Genomic DNA, 27,503 nt, shown 5'->3' on the forward strand with positions numbered 1-27,503 from the left:
CTTTGTAACTCGCATGGCTGCTCTAAGAAATTCCAGCTCTGCCCGAGTTCTCCAGAGGTGAGCAGATATATCTTGCCTGCAAAGGCGTTCACTGTGTTTTTGTTAATGGTGCTTACCTGCAGGATCCATCCTAATTTCCCTGGGTCTTCTTGCTACAGCTATCAGACAAGTCCCTGACCGCTGAACCGCTATCTCCTCGTGCCAAAAAAAGTAAATATGGAACCACTGTCTCAGAGTAGCAAGGATTGCAACAGCACAGCTAATTCTCTCTTTTGTCTCTGCTTGTGTTAAGCCCACGAAACAATAGCAGAAATTGTCACTAATACATAAACCTGTGTTTTGCTTCAGAAGTTCCTCTTGTGTATGTCACATCAAAATCATACTGACAGAAGAGGCAGCCTCACTCTTGTCTGTCTAATGCTGCTGTTCAACTCATGTTGCATACGGGACAACGGCTGCAGCAAAGGAGGATGAAGGCAGAACACGAGAGGATGAAGCCTGTGAGTAACACTGCTGGAGACACTGGCTGGGAGATATGAAAACAGTATTAAAACAGCATAATAACATGGCCACTTGCATTACTGTGTTCAGACTCTTACAGAAGTTGCTGGTTCCTCTGGTGTCTCAGTTTCCAGCAATATGCTGGTCTGAACTGCTTACTAGAAGTACAATCTTTCCATAGACCAAGTCTGTATCTCGCCTGGAGGATTGCTCCTTCTATATGCTTCACAAATAACAACAAAAAAGGACACAGTTTCCAGTTAATCTGTGTTATTTGGAAAGATAAAATCAAGGTGGAATTCAGTTTGTCAACAGAGGAGTGAATGCTGATAGCAGACGGATGGGAACAGGCAAAACTAGTTATAGTATTGCACGACAAATCATTTCTCTCACTCATGATGCCTGGATGCAGATGGACATTCTTGAGATGGCATTAGGTGACGCTGTTTTCTTTTGGAGTATGAACAGAAAGTGTCTACAGAAAGAGTAGAGAAATAAATGGCATTGCCATCCCAAAAGCCATGGTGGTTGTGGTACCATTTGCTGTTCAGCACCATGGTATTGGTCAGACTGGAGGCCTTCAGAGCTGAGAGACACAGACTGCCTCCCTCTCCAGGGGAAGGAGGGTGTACTTATATTTCTTAATTCATGCCAAAATATCAGTCTCGTGGAAACAAATTCCTTGTCATGTTTAATCTCTGCACACATTTTCAATAAAGCAGATGGAGAGGGTGCTGAATAATGAAATCCTTGAGCCTGCTCCAACTGAAGGCAGATGTAAAGTCATTATCAACCTCCACAGCACTGAGAGTATACTTCAAGTAACAGCAGCATTTGAGTCTCAGGTCTATCAGTCTTCAATGCAACCGAGGTGATGCTCAGTTTGCTGAAACACTGCTCCTGTATGTGACAGTTTACGATCTCTTGGTCATCTAAAGACAGTGACATAACTGAGGAGCATAAACAAGAGAGAGTATCTAGCTCAGTAGCCTGTTACTAATAATGCTAGTAGCAGGTGCCCATGGGAAAACATGGGAGAAGGGTGAGCATTAGAGGTACTTCCCCAGAAATACTCTCAGCCGCCAGGGTTTTGTGGCTCATGGAGCCCTTAGCTATGCACAGGATGAGAAAGCACCTCTTCTTCTTTGCTCTGAATTTGCCACCTTCTCACTTCAGCTGATGCCTTTAGTTCTTGTGTTCAAAGTGGCAGTAAAAATCATTCCCTCTTCACCTTCTCATACCACTCATGAGGAACGTAGTGCAGCAGGAGACGGTGACTCTGGTAACGGCTACAGTCCTGGGCACAGTTGGACTACAGTGGACAGCACTTAGTTCCTCCGAAATTTATTTCCCAAGAACTCCCACTGATTTGCAGCAAAAACTTATCATATCCATGGAGAAGCTCACTGGACCCTCCACTCTGGGAGCTGTCTGCTGACCATTGCTGACTCTTGGTTCTCCCCCTTCCCAGCAATCATTGTGGCACCAGCTGATCACAGTTTTACCATGTTCCTTTGACCACATGGATTTAATGTCCATAATCTCACACACAAGTCAGAACTATTTTTCCCCAAACAATATGTTTTTATTGTTTCATCCTAAGGAGAACCTCTGTTAGCTCTCCTCTTATTATCACCCGCACATGTGAACATGGATGATTGGTTGAGTGGTGCCTACTCTTAATCAGCATGTACAGCCTAGCCCATCTGACAACTGGGAACAATTTATCTGAGCTAGTCAATTAAATCTCATCTCTGTGCATGTTGGGAAGGCCTGTCTAACACTTGGAAAAGAAAAGCAAGTACTGAAAATCCTGGCTTTTCCACAAAAGTGGTCTCCTTCCTTTTGAAAACAATACTGGAAAAATGAGGATTTTGTTCCTGAAACTTTTGCAAACTTTCCCCATTTAAGCCACAGCTCTGCCTGCCAGACTTCACCCTCAGATACGTTCCTACCTGAAGCTGTGTTGTATCAGCCATTCTCCCTGACATCCTCCGTTTTCGTAGGCAGTTTAGACCTCACAAAACATCCCAGCTGCCACATCAGAGGAATCTCTTTTGCAACTGCAGAAGTCATAAGGGCCTTGGTGGATTAAGTAGCCCATGACTCACCTCCACAGTTTCCCAGAAGATGCTGGAGACAGAGGCGTGACGTTGAGCTTGAACTGAGATTTCTCAACATAGCAAAGAGCTGAAGAGCTGTTATGTTATTTGGGTGAGCAAACATGAGTCATTTTTAAACTTAGATGATGCTTTTTTCCCTTTAAATCAGATTATCTGCTAAAACAAATATTCATGGTGAAATCAACTCTGGGTCAGTTTTCCTGAAACCATTACAATTAAAGTGAGTCATCATCAGGTTGCTGCAAAATTTCAGCTCCAGAACCTGAAATGTTTCCCTTCCCTGCCCAAAACTCTGATGAGAAATTATGAGCGTCATTAAGTGAGTTACATAATTTTTTCAGAATTAGCAGAGATAAACACAGTAGTATAAACTGCAACATAGGTTAAGAAGGACAGCAGTGTGATCTTCAGGATTTTTGCACATGTATTCAATGCATGCAGCAAGAGGTATCCTGAGGTATACAGTGGAAATCCTCTGAGAGGAAGAAAGCACCAAGGAGCAAGAAATTAAAAAAGAGAAAAAGAGGGAGGGGGATTAATCAGCATCAGCGATGCTTTCAATCACTATAGTCCCTACAGAAATTAAATTGCTTGACTCGTATGAAGTTGCACATTATCAATGCAAGCCATTGCTTTTGTTCCTCACTTTTCTGGGCAGGCTGAAGTAATGTGTTTGGGTGTTCATCTACAGAGTAAAGGGGTTAATTCACTCCAGCCCTCTGTCTCTCTCCGTAAATACAGCTCCTAAATTTGATGGATTGTTTTTTATTACAACACCTACTGTAGCTCTTCTGGAAAAGATACTCTTTGCACCAATACACTGCAGTTTTCCCAATTAATGTTTAAACCTCCTTCAGTTAACATAACGGTCGCAGAATTTTAAACCTTATGAGGAGGGCATTAAGCTATTATTGGCCACAGCATAAATGCAAAGTGTAAGACATGCAGATCTGAAATATAGAGATAACGTGACAAACACTCTCATAGCAGACCTTCCCAAGAATCAGCTGTTCCTTGGAACTGAGAGCCTGCCAACTCCAAAATGAGCTTTAGTTGCTTCCTCTGATATTGCGGAGGAATATTTAATCGTGACTTCTGATATTAGAGGGAATTAGGAATTGAAAGCATAACATACATACGTACATGTGTGTGTATATCTGCAATGTACGTTTTTCTAAGGATTGAAAGAATGACACACAGACATATATGTATGTCATTCAGTCCTTAAAATATATGTGTGCATATATATATAAAGCTTTATGTATGTATAAAAACCGCATATATATACATATACATAATATGTGTCTGTATATATGTGTGTGTGTCCATAAATACATATTTTAAACAGCCACAAAGGGTATCTGAGAAAGACACATCTCTGTTTTTCACTACTACCTGTAACTTCACCTGGGCTCATTACTCCTTTCACTGGAAGTAATGAATAAAGTAATAATTCTCCCTAAAAACCATACTGTGTATGTCACTGCTTGAGTACCAATCTGGTACGTTAATGGAGCACTAGGAAGGCCATTATAGGTATTTCGATCTCGGTATATGACCTAAGCTTTCCTGTCTACTTCAGACTAAGGAAAAAAACCAGCAGTTTCAGAAGATTTATGTTTATTTTTGTTCTGTAATTCAAACAAAACTGGAGTTGGGGTGAGGCTGTGAGCAGCTGGAGTTCTTCATGAAGTGGCTGTGAAAGCGGCTCTCCGTGCTTAGCACAAGTTGTAACTTGGCCTTGCGCTCCTGAATAGACCAGAAATAGTTTGTCCATAGGGATTAACTGACCTCTGTGCTCCCTTTCTAACTCTGTATATTTTATCTGATGGGCTTCAAGGGATTTCCTCTGATTATTGCAGATGCCTCTAGATATATATTCAGAAGGATCCTGAATGCCTGTGAAATCTCTCCCTGTGAAGTCAGCCCACAGAGCAGCCTCATGGAGGAGATGTTAATCGTGGGAGGTTTTATACCAGCTCCTCAAGCATCCATAACTCCTGTTTCAGCAAACACTTTCTATATTGCTCTGGGAGTGGGATGCAAACATGGAAGACTACTTTAGAATGCAAATACCTAATATCTACAGCTCTATATGATAGCCAAAAATGTAATCTCAAATACCTTTCCTAATTCTGACTGTATATAAAGTTATATATATGTACACACACACACACACACACACACACACACTATACACATATAGTGTCTATATATAGTGTATATATATAAAGTAAAGTAAAGTAATAGTGTCTCACTCACATGGCCATTTTCCATAAACTAACCATGGATAAACTCTCAATCATGCCCAGACTCTGGTGAGCTACCACGAATGTCGGTACGGTTAAATATTTGTGCCGCCAAAGTCTCTGGCCCTTTTCTAGCGGATTTCCTTTCTAAAAAAAAAAAAAAATTACTGTGCCGTTCAAGATGCGAAGGAGGTATTTGACTTAACAACAGGGATGCATAATGAATTTTAATGAACTGATAACAGAGGTAATACAATATAGATGAATAATGAAGGAGAGGGAAGAGGGTCTGGGTGCATGTTGATGTTTTGATCGCACAGGTAATTTTGGCTAGAATAAAGACTCGGACTGGTTTAGCTGCAGTGAGGTGATAGGTTTGAAACCTATCCTTTGTAACCTGACTTTTTTTTAAAATAAAGAATATCATAGAAATGAGAGGAATCAATACAAAGATGCCTTTGTGTGTGTGTGTTTTATGTTAAGACCCAGTTGATCACTTCTTGTCATTTGAAAGAAATGTTCAGCCTCAGCACTTGAAATTATCCAGCTGCAGCATTTTCTACTCAGCCCAATCTCCAGCTAATTTGATCCTTCATTTAGCTTGAACAAAGCCTCCTAATAAAAACATTTGTATTACAAATGATACACTTGATCAATGGGATAGCTTTAGGCAAGTATTTGATAATTTGAAGACTAGCTATAAAAGGTTCTCATTTAATCAATGTAACAGGCCAAAATTTGGAGTGAAAGCAAGCTCCAGATCAGTATATCACCAAACAAGCAGACTATAATTAAATATCAGGTTATTTGGAAGTTCTTACCAACACAATTGTTAGAATTGGCTAACAAAGTCCATGTGATATGAGCCCTAATTATTTTTTGGGTAACACGATTAATAGCTTAGTTCAGTCAAAGTGACAGGAATGGATTGAATCAAAATAAGAAGCCGACTGTGCATTGAACTATTAATCTTCTTTCAATCCCGTAATTCCTTTGGCCGGATCAATGAGAAAGACGTACAGACGAGAAAACCCAGAAAATTCTCATACACACACACGCACATGTGTGCGCACCCACACCCACACCCACACACGCCTGCACTACAGATACCAGCTTGACAAATCTGTCTTTTGATTCTGGGTGGGATATTTACTGCTATTTTGTCACAAGACGTACCAGAAAACTTTGGATTTGAGCCCTCTTTTCTGCATGTTGGGCAGTAACACATCAGAGTGTCACCGGTGTCCACATCTCACGCGGCTCAGTAGATAATATTATAGCTTTTGCTGAGGTCGGCCAGAGAGGGGAAAGGAAACAACTCTCGGTAGATGTAGAGTCCTGCTGCATTTCTGAGAGAGCGTTTCAAACACTCGAGCACTCCAAGGTCGCAGGCTGCTTCGCTACGGCTGGTATGATCTCACGCGCAGTCCTGAATCTGAACTAGGACACATCATCCCTCGACAGCCAAAGTGGATTTCAGCTTTATTCCCTCTGCAGTTACCCCTCGCTCCGGGAAGCTTTGGGAAGCAATCACATTGGCTGGAATTTTATGCTGTGCTTGTTTTCATTAATGTTGAGATCAATCAGTTGCTTTCCAAGGGTCTCTTGACACTGCTAAAGGCTGCTCTAGGAAAGCAAAGACAAATTCCAGGTTACTGGTCCCATTGTTTGCTATTATTATTTTTAAAAAGTGAAATTGTTTCTCTCTTTGCTCACATTTGTGCCCGAACATACTAAAAAACCTCTCAGGAGCTCCAGCATCCACTTGCACCATGGTCAATAAGCACCAGCTCTGGCCCTCTGATGTGGCTACTGACAGTTATATTATGAAAAAAAATTCAAATAAATTTTAAACAACATTCACAAGGCACATCTGGCCATTTTGTTTTGTTTCTTCATCCCTTTTAAATCAGCATGTGGAGACATTTTTTTTAAGGGCACACAAGGAAGTAGCGTGATGAGGATCCCCTTTTGTCACCCTGAGTTGCGCAACCCAACATCCTCAAATCTATTTCAATCCATCACTTATTTCCCTCTAGAAACTTTTCCACTGTTTTGTTCTTTGACTGTTATTTATTTATTTGCTTAGCTGACTTCAAGGGACATTCCTCCTGGCGCGATAAAGACATTTTGCAAGCAAATGCACGGAAACATTTGTGATAACGCTGCAGAAACAGCCAGCGCGCTCAGTCCCCATGGGCAGGTAACGCTTTGTGTCACTCAGCTGCCACCGCTCAGCTTGATTACGGAGCAGCGATTTTCACAGCTGGCCTGGCTGCTGCAACAACAGGCCCCAAGCAGTGGCTAGGACCAAAGTGGGAGGAATTAAAGGGTTGCACAAGGTTCCACGGGGCTCTAAAAACTCCCCTGAGGGCAATGAAAACGAATTAGAAAGGACTTTTTATTGACAAGGATGTGTTGCTTGTGCTTCGATACACACATAAAAGAGCATAATTGTGAGTGCTGGAAGGAACGGGCTCTATGGCTGAAACTATCATTTATACCCTGTGGAGAGCTAAAAAATCCATCAGGTAAGAACCTGGCTACAGTCTCTACCTCTCCTTGTGTTTTACAGGCCATCCCAAGCCCCAGATAGGGCTTAATAAATAGGCAGAAAGGAGTCATAAAGCAGCAATAGATAAAGAATAGTTTTTGCCTCATTTCAAAGAGCTCCAGATTTTACCCCGGTGCCCAGAGACACGGCGAGGGACGGCAAGAAGATGCCACCATCTGCGAGACATGTTCTGCCAAAAAAATCGCCTTTGGGCTGGTTGGCGGCTTCCAAAGGAGAGTAAGACACAACGCAGACATCCCTTCAGCATCTGGGGAACAGCGCATCTGCCTCCAGACCCTGAGACACTTGCTGGAGGGAGAAATGGTTACTCCAGCCGCAATACTTCAAGAAGAAGATATGTAAAGTGAACGGAACCCACACAAATGAGGCTGTTAGTGTAACCAAATACGATGTTTGGTTTTTCAAGAATGGAAAAATATAAGTAATTCCCTGGCAAGGCCCGGTTACAGCCTGCCAGCCCTAGCACATGGGTTATATCTGTTATGAAGTAATAAGATAACATTAATAAGATTCCTGGAAAGAAAATTATATATCCAGTCTCCTAACTGCATAAAACTGGTCCAGCTATTCCAGCTGTCTCCTGCCTTCATAGCCCCAAACTCACTAGATCTGTCTCTTCATCTTCGGTCAGAAAAGTCAAGGCCTAGGGGCTTTTAAGCAAACGGCTCTGAGTGGGAAATAGAGCGACAGCTCTGGAGGTGCTCAGAAACTCCAGGAAGCTGTTCTCTTTCAAGGAATTTCAGTATCAGACATAAAAGTAAGAATTACAGCAAATACTAACACTGTTCATGAAATATTACTGTAGATACAGGGAGATATAGGCAGCTATATATTGGGTCATTAACTTGAGTTCACAAGTACAATTCAGACACGTGCTGGCGGTGCTTTCCAGCTCTTGGTGGAAATGGGCTAAATAAACATCTTAGCCTTTTTGCCGGAGCCCCGAGGCACACGACTGCGTCCAGACCTAACTCAGGAGCATATAGCACCAGCAAGGAGCTGGGCCCATGGTCAGCCCCCCTCCCTGAGATACGTGCAGATGTCAGAGAAAAGAATATAGAAGAGAGAGGCTGTTTTACGTCCAGCAGGATATGCGCAACTACAAGAGACTGTCTACATTGCCCATGTCCTAAAGTAATTAAAAAAAAAAACCACACACACACACAGAAAAGACATATATGTAGTTGAGGGCAACGTCACATACCACTCAGAAGCCTGGCAGGATGCTGCTGTGATTTCCATCATCGTAACTCAGCAAGATGCAGTTCAGACACCGGCAAGGGAGGTCCAGCTCTGCAAGATCAAGGAGACATTCTGATACCAGCATTCACAGCCACTGGAAGTTTGGCAGGTGGCTAAATCAGCTTCACAGTCTCACCATCCCTTGACGAGGAAGAGAAGATGCAGAGTCTCAGCACATAGAGCTGTAATGAGGATTAATAAGCCATGCAAAGACGTTATGTAATTGTCCGGCTGGCTGTTTCCTTTGCACCTTATGTTATCTTTTATGCTTGTGCAAAGTGGCTGTAAAATGCTCCTGGTCTGATTCAATATAACTTCACAGACTCCTCATGCAGGTGTAAATTGCTCTGGGAAGTTCAGGGCAATGTCTAAATGCAAACTAATCTAATAATTTCTGTTGTCTTTTTTTTTTTCCCCCCTGAACTCCTTTGCAGTCAGTTGAACACTTTAATGCCTAATAAGCTGCAAAATATTGGGTATTCATTCATACACTGACTCCCCAGAAACTGCAATTGCACCTGTACTGGGGACAGTGCTGCTTTGCAAGGCTCCTGTTGTGGGATTGAAGCCTCCATCCCCAAACGAATCCTGCTCCCTTTGATGCATACAGTCAGTAGATGAGCCCAGTGCAGACCCACCACTGAAGTTCTTCCATTTTCTTGTAAATTTGTCCCTTTTACCTTTCAGTTTTTGAGAAGTTCACTAGGGGGAAAAAAGAAAAAAAGATCTCTGCAATCCCCTGAAGCTTTGCTGGGACTTAGGCTTTTGCCTTCCCGACTGCAAAACTGGCGGCCTTTTGGCCACAGCAGTGACCCCGGAGGAGGAACGGGAACATCATAAACCTTTGTGACAAGTGCACAGTGACCATGAGTCCAAACCCTGGGGGAGCTGTGAAAAATTAGGTAAGAACATGATTTTGGAGGGAATGGGGAGAAAAACAGTGCCCAATCCTATTGTCCAGATACAGGAGAAAACAACTGAAGACCTGTGGCAGCCATAAAATCAGATTGAAGCAAAACGTTTGAGCTGATATAAGGAGGAGTAACCCTTAAGAAGCAGACGGCTTTGATAGATGCACCCCTACAGGTATTTTCAATCCCTAGCAGCTGCAGTGCATCAGTAATGAATGTCAGGCTGCTGGCCAGCTGAGAGTGGAATAAATATCCATTCGCCGTCAGTGCAAAAAGCAGCAGTTTGACATATGACATTCAAATGATATGAACTTTAAAAGAGTGGGTAAATGACTGCTGTTTGACTTGAAACCTTAAATTCCGCAGGAACTGCATCACAGTTTACCTTAGCTCTGTGGGGAATTGAATCACTGGGTTTAAAAATGAAATAGCAAAGTGTTTCTACAAATTCAGTTCACAGTATGTAGTGTGTCTAGCTGACGGTTTACATAAGCTTCAGTGGTAAGAGGGGTAAATACGAGTTCTTATATAAAGAGTAGCTGTCATGTCCTTTGTCACTGAAGATGACTGCTGGTGGCGCAAAGGTGCGTAAGAAGCCCAGTGCACAAGAGGCAAGGCTTATACATCGCAGTGGAGGACAGCGTAGTCTACGCTTGCTGAATCTTCTCCTACTTCTAATGGGTAGCATGGGCTGTGAGCCAAGAGACTGGGCTTTTCCTCCCAACACTAACTTCCTTTCGCTTAGGCAGGCCTACTTCAGTTCCCCCGCAAAGGGGGGTGAAAATTGATACTTCTTAGAGCAGGTTAAGATCTATGGATGAAAAGCTATATATAACATTATCACATCTTTAGAAGATTTACAGCTGAGTTTAATGTGGACTTAGTACTTTTTATTCCTAACCTCAGAACATGGTTCTCATGGAGAACAGTGTCCTTCAAAAGAAGTCTTGGGACAAAGCACTGAGTGGATCCCTTGGCCCTTTCCAAGAGAATTGAACGCTTTATAAGCAAATCAGAGCCAAATGGGTCATGCAAAACTGTATGTGAAAAGGAGCTAGCAGTCCCAGACTAATTCCTGCCCTGCAATCCTGCGGAAACAGAGCTCGTACTGGAGAGGCACTGCTGACAGCTACAGGGAAGAGAAACTAATAAGCTTTGGGACCTGGAGCACTGTAAGCAGAGAGCAACAGGAATGTGACTGTGCAACAGAGATGAACTTCTGGGCCATGGGACAAAGCAGGTAAAAGGAACGAGAGGGGATGTACTCTACCTGTTCCTGTAGTCCAGCACCAGGACTTCTGGCATCCTTCTATCTCCTCCTTTCTGTAAAGCTAGTCTCCTGCGTGAGGATTTTCTGCAATTTCCCTTTCAGGACACCTGGTCAGCCTGCAGTGTATTCACTTCATCAGCTCATTTTTGAGTTGTCCAAGAAATGAGCACTGCAAAGAATTCACCTCTCTATTCTAGGAGACCTTGTTATGCACTTGTTACATTAGCCTGTCAGTTTAATACCAGTAGTCATAACACTTTTATAGCCTACGTGCTGAAGTGACTCTGCTCACAATCCTCACACTAAAACAAGAGCCCAGGACCAAAGCTGCTTCAGGAAAAATCACAGACTCCTGACCTATGGGCAGGCTCTGTGGTCTAATTATTCCATTGATTTTTAACTGAATGGAGTGTTCAATAAGGGTGTCTGGAGGCCTGTCTCTTCAGCAGCAGGTCTAGTACAGCACCAGCAGCAGTAACATGGACAACCTCTATGCAAAGCTGGGTCACGGTCAGGAAAGCTCCAACTACCTTGCCAATTGAAGCAGGCGTTGTCACCCTAATAGGGACCTGCCTGAGGACCTCCAGCTTGCTGGCTTGCACAGCCAGGGGAGAAGGCTGAGAGCCAACGAAGTACTCAGGCACATGTTAAAGCCCAGGAATGATACCGCTTCAATGAGTGAGTACTATGTTAAGTGCACCTGGGTGCTCTTATTGGAAACCAGCTTAAATAATTGAACCATGAGTAAATGAGGCCAGATTAAACTTTGCAGCTTAGGTGAACTATCCTTGTAGAAACTAGTGCCTTGCAGGAACTGTCGCTAAGCTGAATCTATGTTTGCATCAGGAAGAAGTGCCATGCAATCAGAGGAGATATGTAGAGCAACAGAGTTGGTGCTCAGGGTCCTATCTTCATCCTATAAGAACTTCTGGAGAAGAAGGGGACTTACCTCAAACTAGCTCTAGTTTGGTCCAGTGTATGCCCAAAAGCAGCTGGAGCAGACTAGTGAGCTCCCAGAGCACATCTGCATTAGTGTCAACAAGGAAACCCCCTGCTCACTGTGTGACCTTTCTGTGATGTAAATCACAGCATGGCACTAAGGTGGACATATGCTAAATCGCTCTATCACTAATCGTTTAATTTTTAAAACAATTTTACAGGCAGGTAAACTGAGGTTTGCTGCAGTTAAAGAACGCAGCTCTATTTCCCTCTAGCTATGATGAGCTGTGTATGTTCAGTACTTCTGGAAATCATATGAGAGAGGAATGATGTAGAACAACCTCTGAACTAGCTGCACAGGCTGGAATGAAGCCAAGGAGTCCTCGTCCATGTGCTACGCTCAAGTCGCATTTGTCTCCTGAAAAACTCACAGTATCCAAGTGATTTCCCTGCTGTAAGTTCCCATCAAGCCACCCCACAAAGCCTCCCTCTAATGGTGAAACTCCCTCTAAGGGGTCCATGAAAACAGGCTCCTTTTCTCCATTTAATAGCTATTTTTCCCTAATCTTCCTTTTCATCCTTGACACTTCACTAAACAGGTTTAGCAAAGGGATCTGAGATTTGTAGCCTTGTGCCTCATAGCGTCTTTTAAAGCTGATCTATACAAACCAAGATTTGTTCTCCTGTGCACAAGGCTTGATGTCCTGCTACACTTCTCCATTCAGTCATCCTGAGACACTCAGATGAGATGCTCAGATGAGTCTTCATCCACTCCAACAGCTTTCAAGATAGAAAGGTCTCCTAATTTATGTAATTGTTCCCATTATAACCCTGATACAACCATTACACCACTGAGTCACTGTCACCTCCCTCTGGCTGAATCAAAGACAGTCAGCCCTACCACCAGTATTGCAGGGAGGAGATTTTCATTTTCCACTGACGTGAAAATTAAGTTTTCTGGTTAACAAAGAGCACATACCACACTGGAAGCAATACTGCCCTCTTTCCTCCACTTTCCTAATCACATCCTTCCTGTTTCAAGGCAAAGACAAAGGCAAGGCAAAGGCAAAAAGCCAGATCAGTCTCAGCACCCAAAGTTTACTATAAAAGACAAGTGGGACACGGAAAAGGTGTGCAAATTCTGTTCTTAAACATGACTGAATTCAGTAAAATGAGCATGAAATTTGTCATGCCTCAACATCACTTTATCTCTTGCCAGAATTCAGTGCAAACGCTTGGCGATTAAGCAGCACAGTCCTGTGAGTTTGTTCTTAGTTTCTCCGAGGTAAATTTGGGCTGGAAGTGGCCACAGCTGCTTACTGGTGCATGCCAAGCAAGGGCAGGGGAGCAGCGCTGGGTGCCAGCAGAGGAAGATGCCTTTGAAGAGAGATGAGAGAGGCTGAAATTCTTTGACACCTGGAAGTGAACTGTATATTACTAAAAAGTTAAGCAGCTTTGTGAGAGATTATCCTGAAGGATATCTTCTGTAGCGTTGACATTTATATGTGATTGATTATTCCAACACAGGCATGGCATGAGCAGGCAAACCCCTTTGCCTGTGGGTTGGTCGCCTTCCTGCACTGCTGCTGGGCAAGCCACGACCTTCTGTCCAGCAAGGCTATGAATTCATTCCTGACCTGTGACACTGTGTACTGCTTCAACAAACAGCTTCGTCTTCTCGGTCACCTCTCAAGGCAGAGACGAGAGGATTTTCCATGCCACTTCTGGCGAACCACTGTGACGGCAGAGTCATGAAGGTCTGAAGGTCCCAAAAGGCAGCAGGGGAAGCTGTGGTTGCACACGTCTGAGCTGCTAGAATTTTCTAGCCATCTTGGCAAGTTCACTCTGATGCTCTAGAAAAAGAGCCTTACTCTTCTCCCAGCCCTCCAGGCAAGGGAGTCATAGAGAGGAATTTAATCCCCTGCAGAAAGGTTACTATGTCTCCTTAGGGGCTTTCTACTAAATTCCTCAAAAATGCAGTGATAGAAAAATCAAAGGTTTAGCCAGCTGCTGTCTAGCGGCTGAAGTTTCTAAACTCAGTTTTGCAATGGAAGCCACTTCGTGCTGTCAGTGACTTTGCACAGCCATTTCTTTTGAACGGGACTATACTAAACTCTGCATCTCTAGGCGCAGCTCTTACTACTGATGATACACATAAAGTAATGCCTTGGGTTCCTTTTCTATTTAATGAGTTTTCATCCCCCAGGAATCCAAGCATCACTATACATGGGTTCAGTATATATGCACATACAAATATTTTATCCAGCACCAACATTTTATGGTTTGGAAGCATAAGACATCCTCCTGTTGAAGGGTACACAAAAACAGGCGCAAGAGGTGTTTAGGCGAGCACATGGAGAACACTTTGAACACTGCGTGCAGTTAGCCAGTTTGTAGCGTGGAACAGGCACAAGAATCAAATCTCTTACTTTCACGGAAAGAAATGTGCTTGGCTGAGACTAGCAAGACAGTACATTCAGTAATTTGGATTGTTACAAAGGTCATAGTGAAAGAATTAAGTGAAAAAGAGGGCTTCTACCTTCACTCTGAGACTCTGATTTTTGAGGCAGAGGTACCTGCTTTAAAACCTTCCCACCTAAAAATGGAGAAGCCCCACTGGAAAAAGCAATGGGACCGCATCATTATCTGGCTAAATGCTTATGAGACCGACAGATAGATTCACTTGTGTATGGAGGAAAGAGCAGAAGCAGAGACTGGCTTCAGTTGGTTACAGAGGTAGAGATAAGCGAGGTTCTTATTGTAATTCACCTTCCATTAGTACTTTTTGGAGGAGTAATGTGAAATGAGAAAGTACATAGCATTATGTTCTCTAGAACATAAAAATGACAGAGTCTAGCAAGCTCTCCCAGCTGTCAATAGCCAAAAGCAACATCTTTCTTCTAGAGTAGGATTCTCCAGGACAAGTGAAGACCTCAGTGCTGCACCCCGCATTGTTAATTCAATTAAGTTGATGTTATAAAGGTAATACAAGTAAAAAACTAAACAGTCTCATGATAGCAGTGTAGACGGTGCTTGTGTTGACAGTCCCTTCTATGGGAGAAGGCTGCGTGCCCGGGGTAAAATAAGCAAACAATCAGGAAATACATGCAGTGCACTTCTCTCCCGTTCTGCAGATCTCCAGTCATTAAGGGTGACTGCTTGTCTCTGCACTCCTCCAGTTAACAAATCTGCAGTCTGAATCATGCAAAAGCCACCTAAAATCGCAGGAAATAATACCTGTGGCAAATTTTCTGGTGTTGATTTTTTTTAGATTTTCTTACAAGGCTGTGACCACTTGAACACGTCTGAGAGTCGCAAGAGTCTCACTGCACACAAATGAGGAAATAGCCCTGGACAACTCTGCGTTCCCAGAAGACATATAGAGTCACCTAACAGGCATTAGGAATAGGAGCAGTGGTAATATTACTCAACTGTGTGCAATTTGCTCTCCCTGTCTTGATTTAAATTACACCGCCAGAAAAGACTGACAGTGTCTGAAATCAAATTGCTGAGCAAAGTTCATCTTCAAAGAGAGAGAAAAAGCATCCCAATAACTCCAGTGCAAATGGTCTTGCAAAATTCCCTTACTGATGTGGGACAGTGTAATCTGGGGCTAAGACATTTTCATTAGGATAATGCTCATGCAATTATGCTGGGCCAAACCCTTAATACCCTGTTATGAAATGGGGGTTTGCACCACTGAAATTTGTGCAACATGCACATCAAGCTGTATCTCCTCTCAAGTGTTAGAGAGTGGAAGCACCACCCCGGTACCTTCTCTCTGATCTGTTCCAGCTCCTTTACTTCTCTAGATCAGCACAACCTCTGGGGACTGTCTTCAGGATGATGGGCTGCTTAGGTTGCATGAAACCTTGTGTGCCCAGAACCAGAGGGATCTTGAGCAGGAGGAAGAAAAACAGAAGAGCCATGTGAGCTGGGAAAAGGACAGTCCTGACACTGACAGGACCCCTACAGCCCACATACTTCTCAGCCACTCCTTGTTTTCCATGCCTGTCCTGAGTTTGCAGACATATGTATACCAGGAATATCACTACTTCTCATGTAATACCCATATAAACTTGGGTTTTAATACTCCTCAGCTCCTGAATGAATTGGTTAGTCAGTTCTGCCTTTCACACAGCACAGTTGGAAGAGCTCACTGCACTGATCAACAGGCTGGATGCGGAGGGAAAAGCATTCAGCATCCATCTGTGGAGCAGCAGCTAAGGAAAGGGCATGCAGTACCATTTTGTTTAAAGCTGAAATGTGCCAGTACTAAGGGGAGCTAAACCGTAATGGGAGCTGGAGGAGCAATAAGCTCTCTGTGAAGAAAGAAATTAAGAGAGCTGTTCAGGCTTAGTACCCAAGAGAAAGGTCCTCACGCAGGAAAGCGCCAGGCTCGCTTGGGCTGGGCTAGAAGTCTTAATAAAATGAACACTTAAAACTAGTGATGGAAGGAGTCATCTTGCAGGGGAGGGGAGAGCTGTTTTAGGTCTCTTCCACTGATTCAATGCTGCTCATATCCCTGCTCTCCTTCTCCTCATCAAAACAATGGCAATATATCCCCAACCCGACAAGCTGCACTAAAACCCCCATATCCCAATAAACTTTGTATCAGGAAATTTAAGCAATGTGGCTCTGAGCCCAGTGCGCCATCGGTGAAGGAGTGAGAGAAGACTGTAGCTTCCATATACGTATTCCAAAGAGATGTTCTGGGGTGATTTTTCTCCCCTCCTATTCTAATCTGATATAGATGATTTCTTCTTCTGTAAAAAAAAAAGGCTGAAAGAGCACCATAAACCTATGGGCACCAATAATACAATACATATTTAACTTGTCTCCCTTTAATTAAAGGCAGTTATAAAAAGAATCAATTTTATGGATTGCAGAGGACTAGAAAAATGTCATTATACTTGGGGGAGGGTGGATAGGTCACTGCATTGTTAATGGACTATTACAGTCTTTCACCTCCAGGTTACTAGTTGAGTTGCAATCTGAATCTGCAGAGATTACAGCAGAGAGCTTGTGCCAAGTAATAATTCTACGAGCGTTTTTCTGTTTCATACAACAAATGTCCTTTGAATATGCTTGCTGCCCCCTGTGCTCTGATTTCCTGAGCATGCCTCAAGAACAAAATATATTAATGGGGCAGCTTTTCACGGCCATGAGTGCAGAAAGCCAGGTGGAGACTGGAAACTGAGTGTCCACACCCAACAGTAACACCTTATTTAGTGTTACCCTCCTCTGAGTTGCAGGGAATTGTCTTGTTTTCATGACTCCTAAGGCCATCATCTTTACTCTGTGTCAAACAGCTCTATCTCCCAGCACTTGCAGAGCCTGCTTGCACCGTTGACAGGGATGCCAGGCAAAACTGGGAGGAGGGAGGGAGCCTATTCCCTTGTTTTCCTCTGCCTCCTAGGTCCTGCATAGCCTCAAAGGGGGACAGGGTCATTAATTCAAATTTAGTCTGTTTTGGGCTTACTTGAAAATTGTTACCCTTTAGGGACTGTCTGGTGGCCCAACAGAGAGGAATTTTGCTGTTTGAGGATCTCTCATGGCTAACATCCGTGGCTGTCTTACAAAATACAGCTTCAGAGCAGGGTGGGTGGGCAGGGAGGATACTAACTTTCTCCTATCTCGAGTAGGGTCTTCCTAGGCCAGGTCAAGCCAGACTGGCTGGGGACCATGGGGAGTGAACACCCCGTGACTTAGGTGTATCAGAGGCAGAGGACATCAGGGATTTCAGTCTAATATATTCCATCACCATTAAATTTGCTTCTGTAGAGGAAAAAATGTATCAGTAACTGGTACTGAAACATTTAAAATAACTGAGAGCATTTAAATACAGTCATTCCCACATGCCTCTCTAATCTACGGTAAAATCTTCCTCCATGATCTCTGTGTGAAGTAGTAAAACCCAAGTCTGCAGACAAGGTTCAGTGCTCCTGAAGCTATCAGTCTCTGAACTCCTCAGGGAAGAGAGGGATTTAACGTGCATGTGAGACAGTTCCCTATTTATCCTGAGATGTAGGCAAAAGAGAGCACACATGACCATTTCAGTGGGACTAGAGTGCAGATAATGAAAAACAGCAAGCCCATATTCGCACCGGAGTATCTTTGCAGGGTCTGAAAGAGAAGTTTTGCAACAGGACAAGCTCAGCTGCTTCCAGGGTGAGGAGAGCAAACCTCTTTCCTATGCAGTTCCTGGGGCCAGCCCCAAACGGCAGGTAGGTGTAGGGGTCAACAGACTCTTTGTTCTCTTTACTGAACCTGCTCAGAATACAAAAAAATAAACTTAGAAAAAGGAATGTCAGCTTTCAGATCTGAAGTGATGCAGGGTCTGGGAAGGCAAAAGGTTTTTGTGTTTCTGTGCATATTAGGAAAACCCAGCCAAGCCCCTTATTTCTTTCTCAATAGATACCTTACGCCACTGCCTTTATCCGGTGCTTGGAGTTTGCTGTGCATCTCCAGGTTCATCAGGTGAGCAGGGGAGACCTGACATATGCTAATGGTTTCATAGCGACTCTTCTCTCAGAACTCCTGTTCTCAGCTCAAAACCTGAACCCAGATCTCAAACCCTTAAACACACATATCTACAGCTTCATGCCTTCCCTTCAAATCAAAGGATTAAGCGAACACAAAGATGTTCTCCTCCTGTGTGACTAAAAGGAAGGTTGCTTTTGAGACATGCCAGCTGTTCCTCTCCTCATCATGAAAAACAGGGCAGAACAATCACCTTCACAGAGAAATCTGCCACTGAGCATTTTCAGTAACGCTCCTTCTTAGTGATCATTTGGTTTTCATGCCATAGGGCTTTTCATTCCCAGTACATGAGGTCTGCGTACAAACCTTAGTTATGTTAATCAGCAGTGAAGTATCTTGCTACTACTGAGACCCCAGCATGTTCCTCTGATCCACTCACAGCGGGACAAGCAGTCCCTAAAGAGTATCTGTCCAGCTACAAATGCACCATTGCTGTGGTGGAACGGTGTAAGGATCGAGCTGCTGGAGCAACCAATGTGAAATACGCCCATTGGCAGAGTACTTCCGTTTGGGTGGTTCCTTCCGCCATCAACGCAAGGCACCTGGGCCATAGGTATATGGTATGTACCGTATGTGCAGTCAAGGCAAAGTGCTTGGGCCATAGGGGTGTAGCACTTACATGTACAACCAACACAAGGTACGAGGGCCGTAGATGTGACTCCAGAACAGACCGGACAATATAATTGCCATCGCTGCAAACAGAGTCCAGCTGGAGGATATGATTCCTGCAGCACACACCCCCTTCCCTAACTTCTGCTTGATACTGCTGCCAAGTTTTGTCCCAAAGGTGACGACAGACCACATTTCCACTCAGGGCTTCGCTTCCAGGGCATTTGAACACCTGGTGTAAGGGCACAGATCTGGCCCTCTGAGCCACCTGACGGCCTAAGGGTCTCCCAGATCTGTCTTGGGCTATTGCCTCATTTCTCAGGGGCTGACAGAGACTCCTGAGCAAGGACTGTTTCATAACTAGAACTGAAAAATTAAATTTTATTTCCTACACGTCTTTGCCCTTCCAGTGCTGATTTGTATGGCATTGTGCCAGTCACCCAATGGCTCGTGTTTTAATATCTGGCCATAAACCCCTCAGTGTTGCAGCTGCTGGGAGCTGGTCTCGCTGTCGTTTTCTTCAATACAGTTAATTAAATTCCATGCACAGTTTATGGATGTAGATCATAAAACTCCCCTCATGGTAATGCTGGGACTAGATGTCAGACAATGATAAATTCCTAATTTAAATGTTATAATCATGCATTCCCCACTTTCGCTGCCATTTCTACTCCCAGGATTCAGGTAGAACGCGTGGCTATTTCCCCAGCCTGGGCCTCACCTCTCAGGCCTGAACTCCTCTGGCTGAGGCCAGTATGTTGGGTCGTGATGCATCACATAGGCCGGGATCATTATCACCATGCCCTTTGGAACAGTTACGCCATTGATCTCCACAGTCTTCTTGCAGACCCTTTCAGTCTGCCCCCCTGGGAGGGAAGAGCTGGAGAGTTTCATTCACCACCATATGGAGATACTGCATCTGCATGAACGTGTTGTATGTGGGAGTAGCCTCGGGAGGGCAGGGGAGAGGAAAGTCTTAGGTCAGTAAAGACTGCCTTGATAAGTGAGCACACGAGACCGCACCAAACAGAGCTGGAGGCAGAACTGCTCAACTTCATCCCCTTGAATACTGTAGTTATGTCAGTTTGCTCTTCATTAGTGTCTAGATCTTAGGCCCTGGTGCTCTTGGATGGTTTTGAACTTGGGGCTTCAACTCCACCCCAATACACACCCCACACTTCCCCTTCAGGCATCAGAGACCTGCTCTAGAAGGTGAAATTCTATAATTTCCACTTTGATGGATGCAGGTCAGCCTCAGAGACAGGGATGAAGTCACTGGAGGAAACGCTGCAGTTGTCAGCGTGTGTAGCTGGCGTCTCCTCCACACAAAGTGATTGTTTTGCTTTTAGCCCGGCTTTTGGCTCAGAGTCTACATGGCAGAGGTGGGAAATACCCTGGCATCTCCCACTCTCCTTTACCTTGTTGGGCAGATTTGCATCCATCTTATCCTGAAGTCGCTGCTGCACATCAGGGTGAGTGGCCAGGTTATATGAGATGTAGCTGAGGGTGGAACTGGTGGTCTCATAACCAGCAAAAACAAAGACAAGAGCCTGGGCCAGAATCTCCTCATCACTTATTACTAAAAAGAGACATAAAAACAGAGGCAAGAAGCTGAAACCTACAGCACGACCCTCACTAACCCTCAGGAATCCAGGATCCCACTGGTCAATTCAGGCAACTCTAATGATAACTACTTAACACCTAGTAATGAAAACATCTGGCTGACACACACCGAAAGCTTCTGGCACCCACGATGTGGTGTGCATGGCACTGATGTAATGCCAGAAAACTGCTGTAAAAATCTGCAGTGTGACATTGCTATCTTTAAGATAAAATCAAACCGTTGAAGTTACATGCAGCCTGAGCCTGATTTAGAAAGTCTCTGTTAACTGCAGTCTTCAAATTGTGCTCCCAGACCACAGCAGGTTAAAAAATATGGGCACAAGCCAGGAACAGGTAGAGATGAAGAGATGTCCAGAAGTTCCTCTAAGCTCTGAGGTGAACCATGCACTGCTGAAGGCTTAGTACCGCCCTGAACATAGCATAACAGTGGTAATCATAACAGTACAGGATTTAAGACTGCTACTGCAGTAGTGTCCAAGTGCCGTGAGGATGCAGCCTGCAATGCAAGATGCCGTACGAAAACTCTGTCCTTGAGTCTCAAAAGTTTATGAGCATCCTGCCTTGACAGAGGGAGATAGACTAGGCTATGCCTTGGTTGAGCCATTATTCTCCGAATCTAACAATTTATATAGGATAAGCAACACATGAGCTCACAGATGAACAAGGTATATACAGCATATGTGTTTTGTGTGCTTTATGAAACACAGTCAAACATCACTTGCCTTTGGGGAAGAAAAAGTAAGAAACAGCAGTGTAAGGAGACATTCATCCTTTTTGCTCTTTGTTGGACAAACAGCCCTCAGGATTTGTCCCAGGAACTTAGATATATTCTAATATGGTTGACACGTGGTAAGCATCGTTACTGCCCACTGCTGAGGGCCTGAATCTCCCACAGAATTAATGAATAAAATCCTCTCCCCTTCCTTCCTTTAACTATAGCCCTTTTCACTGCTGAGAGAGAGACAGCTCTAAAGACATACGTTTATATGAGTCATTCTCAGCAGGGTTGGAGCTGTCACCTGAGTTCTGCGAATCGACCATGAGTTGCAGGAAATCAACCTGGTCCTGGGGAGAGAAAGAGACAGTCAGAGAAGACATGGGTGGGGAGGAAGGCAGACCTTGTCCAGCACACACTCCTCTCTGACATGCCAGCACCTGCTCCATTCGCAACCCTAACGGCAGATTCATGACTTCAGAGCACATTGTGGTCAGATGGGGGACTTTTATGAACACACATACTTTCTCCCCATGGAAGCCCAGGCAGGACATATTTATGGCCTTCCCTAGGTTCAACAAGCAGGGAGCTATTATGGAGGATAGGAGACATGCTACAGCTCCTGAATGCCAGAACAGATCCTTCCTGTACTCAGAAAGAGAGTGAAAAAAAATGCCATCTGGACTGCACTCACTTTATAGCAGCCCCTTTGCTGTTCCTTCTTCATTTTACTAAAAATGTTGTTGAAGAAGTTCATGACTTCTGAGGGTAACAGATTCAGATTCATCTTCTCTAGCACTGGGATAATGAAGGGGAAAAACACTGAAAGGAAAGAAAAGAACAACATATTTTAGTTCAAAATTTAAGAAACTGAATTTGATAAATTTCTTAATGTTGATGACAAAGAGGTCACTAGGATTATTCATGGAGTCAATACTCACTCTGAAGGAAGTGCTGGCCACCACATCTGTGCTGTAGGCTGCAAAAGGGCTAGGTAGAGAAAAAAAAAAGAACAAATAGGATGAACCCATCAGGACTAGTGAACAGTTCCTTCTTGGAACAATCCTTGAGAGAGAGAATCTCTTTTAACCAAGGACTCAGTGTAGAGTCCTGACATAGCAGGTCGTGTCCTGGTTTGGCAGTAACCAGCATTATGTTTTTCAAAGCTTCCTCAGGTCCATTCATGACTCAATTTTTCTCGGCTTTGAAAACCTAGGCTATAGATGGAAACCATTGAACTGCAGCCCAGGGCAATAAAGATTGTATTCTGATTTCCATCTGTAAAAGAGAGTGTAAAAATGACACCCAAAAATACCATGTCTGCAGTCTGAGGGCCTTCTAGAACAGGTCTGACTCCTTCCTCAAAATGCTTCCCCAGTAAAATGACATGAGGAAGGGAGAAGCATAGTTACCCAATTTGAACATAGCAGAGCACAGCAAGCCCAAAACTGAGGAATATACCATGGCCATGACCGTGGTGGAGTTTGTCTTCAGGTGATATCCCAGGGAAGACAAGGAATCCACCCTGCAGCATGAAAACGGCTCTCCAAAACAACTCCTTCCCCATGCTGAATAAAGACGCTTTCCTCTCATCCCCACACAGTTACTCACTCCTTTGTGGGCAGGAACTCATCATTAGCTACTTTCTTCTCAATGTTTTTCACTAATTTCTCACCATAGTTGTTAATGATAGGTAACATCTGAAACACAAACCAAAGCAGAAAGCACTGCTGATTCTTTCACCTCCATTAAGCAAGGCTGGGTGCTGCTAGGCAACTCCACATTGGTATTTGTGATTTGCCAGCTCATAGTGATTAACTCTTTGGCTTGTAGAGAAAGCATTTCGAGGCCCCGGACATTGCTTTCTCTGGTCTTAATAAGCTGTTTGCAGAACTCATCTGGGTATGACTGAACAAGGGTCCCCTCACATGCATCTTCCCCTTCAGCTAAGCAGCCAGGAACAGCCCGTCAGTGACACAGACAGCAGACTGCAGCCCTCCAGACTCCAAGGCCAAAGGGCATTTGAGAGCCTCCCTGTAGGGCAATACAAGCCAGCTGCAAACGACTAACCTTGAATTAGTGGCAGGAAGCAAAGTGGTGGCCCAGAGCTTGGTCAAACGCACAAGGCAGTTTTTTCCAGCCTTGGGGAAGTGTGTTTGCGGTATGGGAAAGAAGCTATTGAAGCCAGGCCGAAGATGAATAGGTTGGGTACCATGCTGTGCAAACGTGGTGGTACTGATCTGGGTCCTGAACAGCCATCTGGGAGTGAACAAGGCTCCTGAGTGCATGGAAAATGGGCACTCAAGGTCTGAGTGGGGTCAGACCTTCTTCTTTAGGAAGAAGAAAATACAGGTCACGGGGTCACCAGCCTGAGTTTGTCATATCTTGTGTGCCATTTCACTCCCCACGCGCCCTGTTCCCAAGTGACAAAGCCATGATAGGCTGGACAGCCACCACGCTACTGATTCAAGAACAAAGGCGCTGCTGGACATGATTTTGACATACGGGGGTGACTTCCCCATTTGAGGAGAAGGTCTGTACTGACCAGAACTGCCCTAGTACTCCTCGAACTACTGTTGCAAAGTACCAGTGTCCTCTGCTTTACCTCTTTCAGCTTCCCACTGGTGAAGGCTGGAGATAGCACAGGGCGAATCCTTTTCCACTGCTTATCTTCAGTGAGGTTGAGGGCCGTCAGACCAGGCTTCCATTCAGACCAAAATTCTGCAGAAGGAGAATTTTAGAGCAAAAGGGATTTTGATATACAATGTGAGATGTGTGAAGGCTTCCAGCCCTCTTCCACATGACAGTCCTAGGGAAAAAAAAAAAGAAATCGGAGCATTGACTTGGCCCCTGAAGTCCTAGCAGCTCTGCCTCAACCAGCAACAGCTGAAAAGGAAAGGAAAGCATAAGTCATAAATGACGTTAGTTCTAGGGTACATCCAGACTAAGGCTACCAATGTGCCTGCCAGATTGGCCTCTACACTTCACCAGCATAGTTTCACCGCCTGTACTGTCAACAGAGGAACAACACAGAGTGATTACTTGCCAAGGGCCACAGAGAGCAGAGAGCAAGAATGGAAACTAAGAAGAAACTTTCTTCCTTGGTGCACGCACTCTTCACACCAGAGGGGAAAGCTCTGTACTAGGTACCTACCCAGCGATTGGTAAAAACTGTACAGCACTCCTTCACCAGGATGGTTTTGATGAGTACAGGGTCCAGAACGGCTAGCACAGGCTGCCTGCCATCAAAAAACCTAGGCCAAGAGAAACCCACAATCAATCTGTTGATCACAGTCACTTGGAGCAAACGCAGCTTGCTTTGTCTGTGGCCAGAGCAGTGCACAAAAATTGCCCAAGCCCAAAGGATTTTGAGCCAGCTGAGTCCTCTCTGACAAAACAGCTAAACAGATGAGGCTGAAACTCATTATGTAGCAAAACAGGAGAAAGGGAAGAAAGATGGTGCCAAACATAGACAAAGTGGGCATCTCTAGCTATAGTCTGCATTATTAAAGAACTTCCAAAGCAGTATGTGTTTTGACATAAGGCAGCTTTTGCTATGACTTTGATCCCCTGCATTTGTGCTACCTGAGCCCTGTTTCCACAACTGGTATCTGCGGTCAATAAATCCGCATAGACTGGCCTAGCTGTGAGGTAAAGAGACTTCCCTGCATGGCATACGAGGCAATGAGAGGGGAAAAACTCTATGTCTTCTATTTTTCAATCAATGGAGACAGAAACACTTAAAAGCCATGGTGTGGCCAAAGAGCAGGGAGCCGAGGGCCACAGCCGAGGGAAGCTGCCATCTTCAAGAGGCTTGAGAACATTTAATCTTTTAAAAAATGTGCTGGGTTTCCTGAAGCCTCCCAGGAATTCTGTGCAACAGTTTTGCTTCAGTTTGAGAGATTCCCAAGAGAAGCGTGATAAGAGGCCCAGCATCTGCCTGCACAAAACCAGTGCTATGCAGGGAGCAGAGACAGGTTGAAAGGTTAACTCCTGCTATGGTGCTGGGGGAGGCAGGGAACAAGATGAAAAACACTGTGGCAGCCTGTAGCTCTCTTTCTGCCCAAGACAGACAGAACAGGAGCTTCAAAGACATGTGGCTCAGTTTGACACTAAGCAGTTGAGCTTTCTGAGCAGGTAGCATGGTAGGAAAATGATTGGTGCCTTCCCTCACTAGTGCATCCAGAGCTAAGAGATGAAAGTTTGGCTGTACAGATTTGATGGGGGTTGGAGGACAGCAGGGAGCTGCCAGAATCCAATATCTGGGTTCTCTATGGTGCAAGTTTCTCTGGCCCCAGGGTCACTAACACCATTGTATGACTCTGAATGTTCCCCAAAGGAGAAGCACTGGTTATTTTCAAAGCTTATGTAAACAACACCCCCCCACCCAAAACTGGCTGCCATCATCCCAGTTTTACACTGTACTGAAATCCTAGCAGGCGAGGAGCCTTGGAGAGATGGCTGGAGAGATCTCCATTGGGGAACCAGGATTTCCCCCAAGACCCAACCTATCACTGCTGGAAGTAAAATGTTGAGACATGGCAGCAACACGCCACTTTGTATGGGTGTCACCATGACATTTTGGGGCTGAGGAGCACCTCAAATAGGGCATTTTGTTCTGTAGTAAGAAACTCACCCCAACATTTTATCATATTTTTCAAAACACTTCCGATCAAAATTCAGGACTCCCTGTAAAAGAAAAAAGGAGAAATGAACAGTTTGTAGGTGAACAGTGATCAAAGCAGGTCACAGCTTGCAGTTTGGTGGATCCTACAGACCCATTGTAAGTGGCAGAGGATGCATACTAGCTCTTAAGAGCCACGTTACTTAGGCTCTGGAGATCTGCACTGGAGGGAAAAAGGACAGTAGAGAAAGAAAACTGCATTTTCAACTTCTACTAGCCAACCTGAGCTAAAAATATAATGAAGACAAGGTATGACAGGGTACACAGTTTTAGCATGAGCAGACTGAGCAGGCAGAACTAGATCCCAGTATGCCCTTTCATTTCCAGCTCAACAAGTCAGAGCTGCTACTGCCTTTTCCTCCTGAGATCTTCTACTGCACTTACTGAACTGGCGTGATGATGGCTGTTTCGTTTTGTTTACATTAAGGTTTTAACTGATGTTACATGTAAGGATGTAACTTATAGGAAACATAACAGTCACCATGTATCAACTAATACATTAGTAAGAGACCATGTGCGGGCTGTAAGCCCAGCAAACACGAGTTTAAACACCTCTTTCTTTGAGGCCAAAGCTAATGCATTTCATCCTGCGTTTGCCCAGCTAGTATCTAGTTATTTGGTAAGGTCTGGTAACTTGATAATTGGTTTTATTTAGGAATCCGTTCATCTGGTTTAGTTTCAGGACAGTCAAACAGCAAGTGGCTAAACAGGGCATCTTCATGGTGGTTGGCAGAAAGCACAAAGTAGCACATAGTTTTCACAGAAAACAGCAGCCTTGGGCATCTGTTCCTCTATTTTTTGCTTGTTTATTTTCAACAGGTCTTTAGCTGCTGAGGAGGAGGTGGAAAGCTAGGGGGAAACTAATAGCTTAAATTAAGAAGTGTATGAAAACATAACACACCTCATCCTGGTCAACCAGTAACTAAAGGTAATTTTCGTGTTCTCTATGTCTCCAGAGAGTTTCCTAATTAGAAGCATAATTTCCATTAGACTGAACCAAGGGCAGGGGAAAGAGAAGGCCAAAGCACAGGGAGAACAGAGCAGGCTATGAGAAAGACCCTAAAGCGTCGGCAGAGCAGAAGCGCCCGCTACTCACGCGCTGGTACTCCAGGAACGTTTCCAGAAACCGTGGCCCAGGAATACCGGGCTTCTTGAAGGTCTGAAAGGGCCTTATCCCATAGCTGACGTACTAAAGTCAGTATGTGAGACGCATTTATGCAACGAGAGGAGAAAGAAGGTGGTTCATCCTGAGGGCAATGAATAGCTTAAATAGCTGGCCCCTGCTACCTGGAGAATACTGAAATTATGGACTAAGCAGCCAACATGCTAAGCATACTCTCTACCTGCAATAAATGTGAGATCATTTGGGGTACATTTCAATACAGGAGAAGAAGCTGCCATCGCATGAGTGCTCACCTCCCTCCTAGGTGAGGGCTGAAAGGAGATGCAACCCAACCTATGCAAACCCATGGGTGTACCTGAGCGCCCAGATCCTCAGCTCTTTATTCAGGGACCTCAT

At 44.4% G+C, this 27,503-nt stretch overlaps 1 long non-coding RNA gene and 1 pseudogene across 1 annotated transcript in view; both read right to left on the minus strand.

Annotated features, from left to right (window-relative positions):
• Positions 1-2,547, minus strand: part of LOC104153926 (uncharacterized) — a 17,481-nt gene extending 14,934 nt beyond the window's left edge. Inside the window, exon 1 of the long non-coding RNA XR_696346.2 lies at positions 2,457-2,547. This is a non-coding gene — a long non-coding RNA (uncharacterized lncRNA). The remainder of the gene's footprint in view (positions 1-2,456) is intronic.
• Positions 2,548-14,682: 12,135 nt separating this feature from the next.
• Positions 14,683-26,019, minus strand: LOC104153927 (cytochrome P450 3A12-like; annotated as a pseudogene).
• Between the last annotated feature and the right edge of the window lie 1,484 nt (positions 26,020-27,503).

Source organism: Struthio camelus, chromosome 15 (genome assembly GCF_040807025.1).
Source record: "Struthio camelus isolate bStrCam1 chromosome 15, bStrCam1.hap1, whole genome shotgun sequence".
In the NCBI taxonomy this organism is placed as follows: domain Eukaryota; kingdom Metazoa; phylum Chordata; class Aves; order Struthioniformes; family Struthionidae; genus Struthio; species Struthio camelus.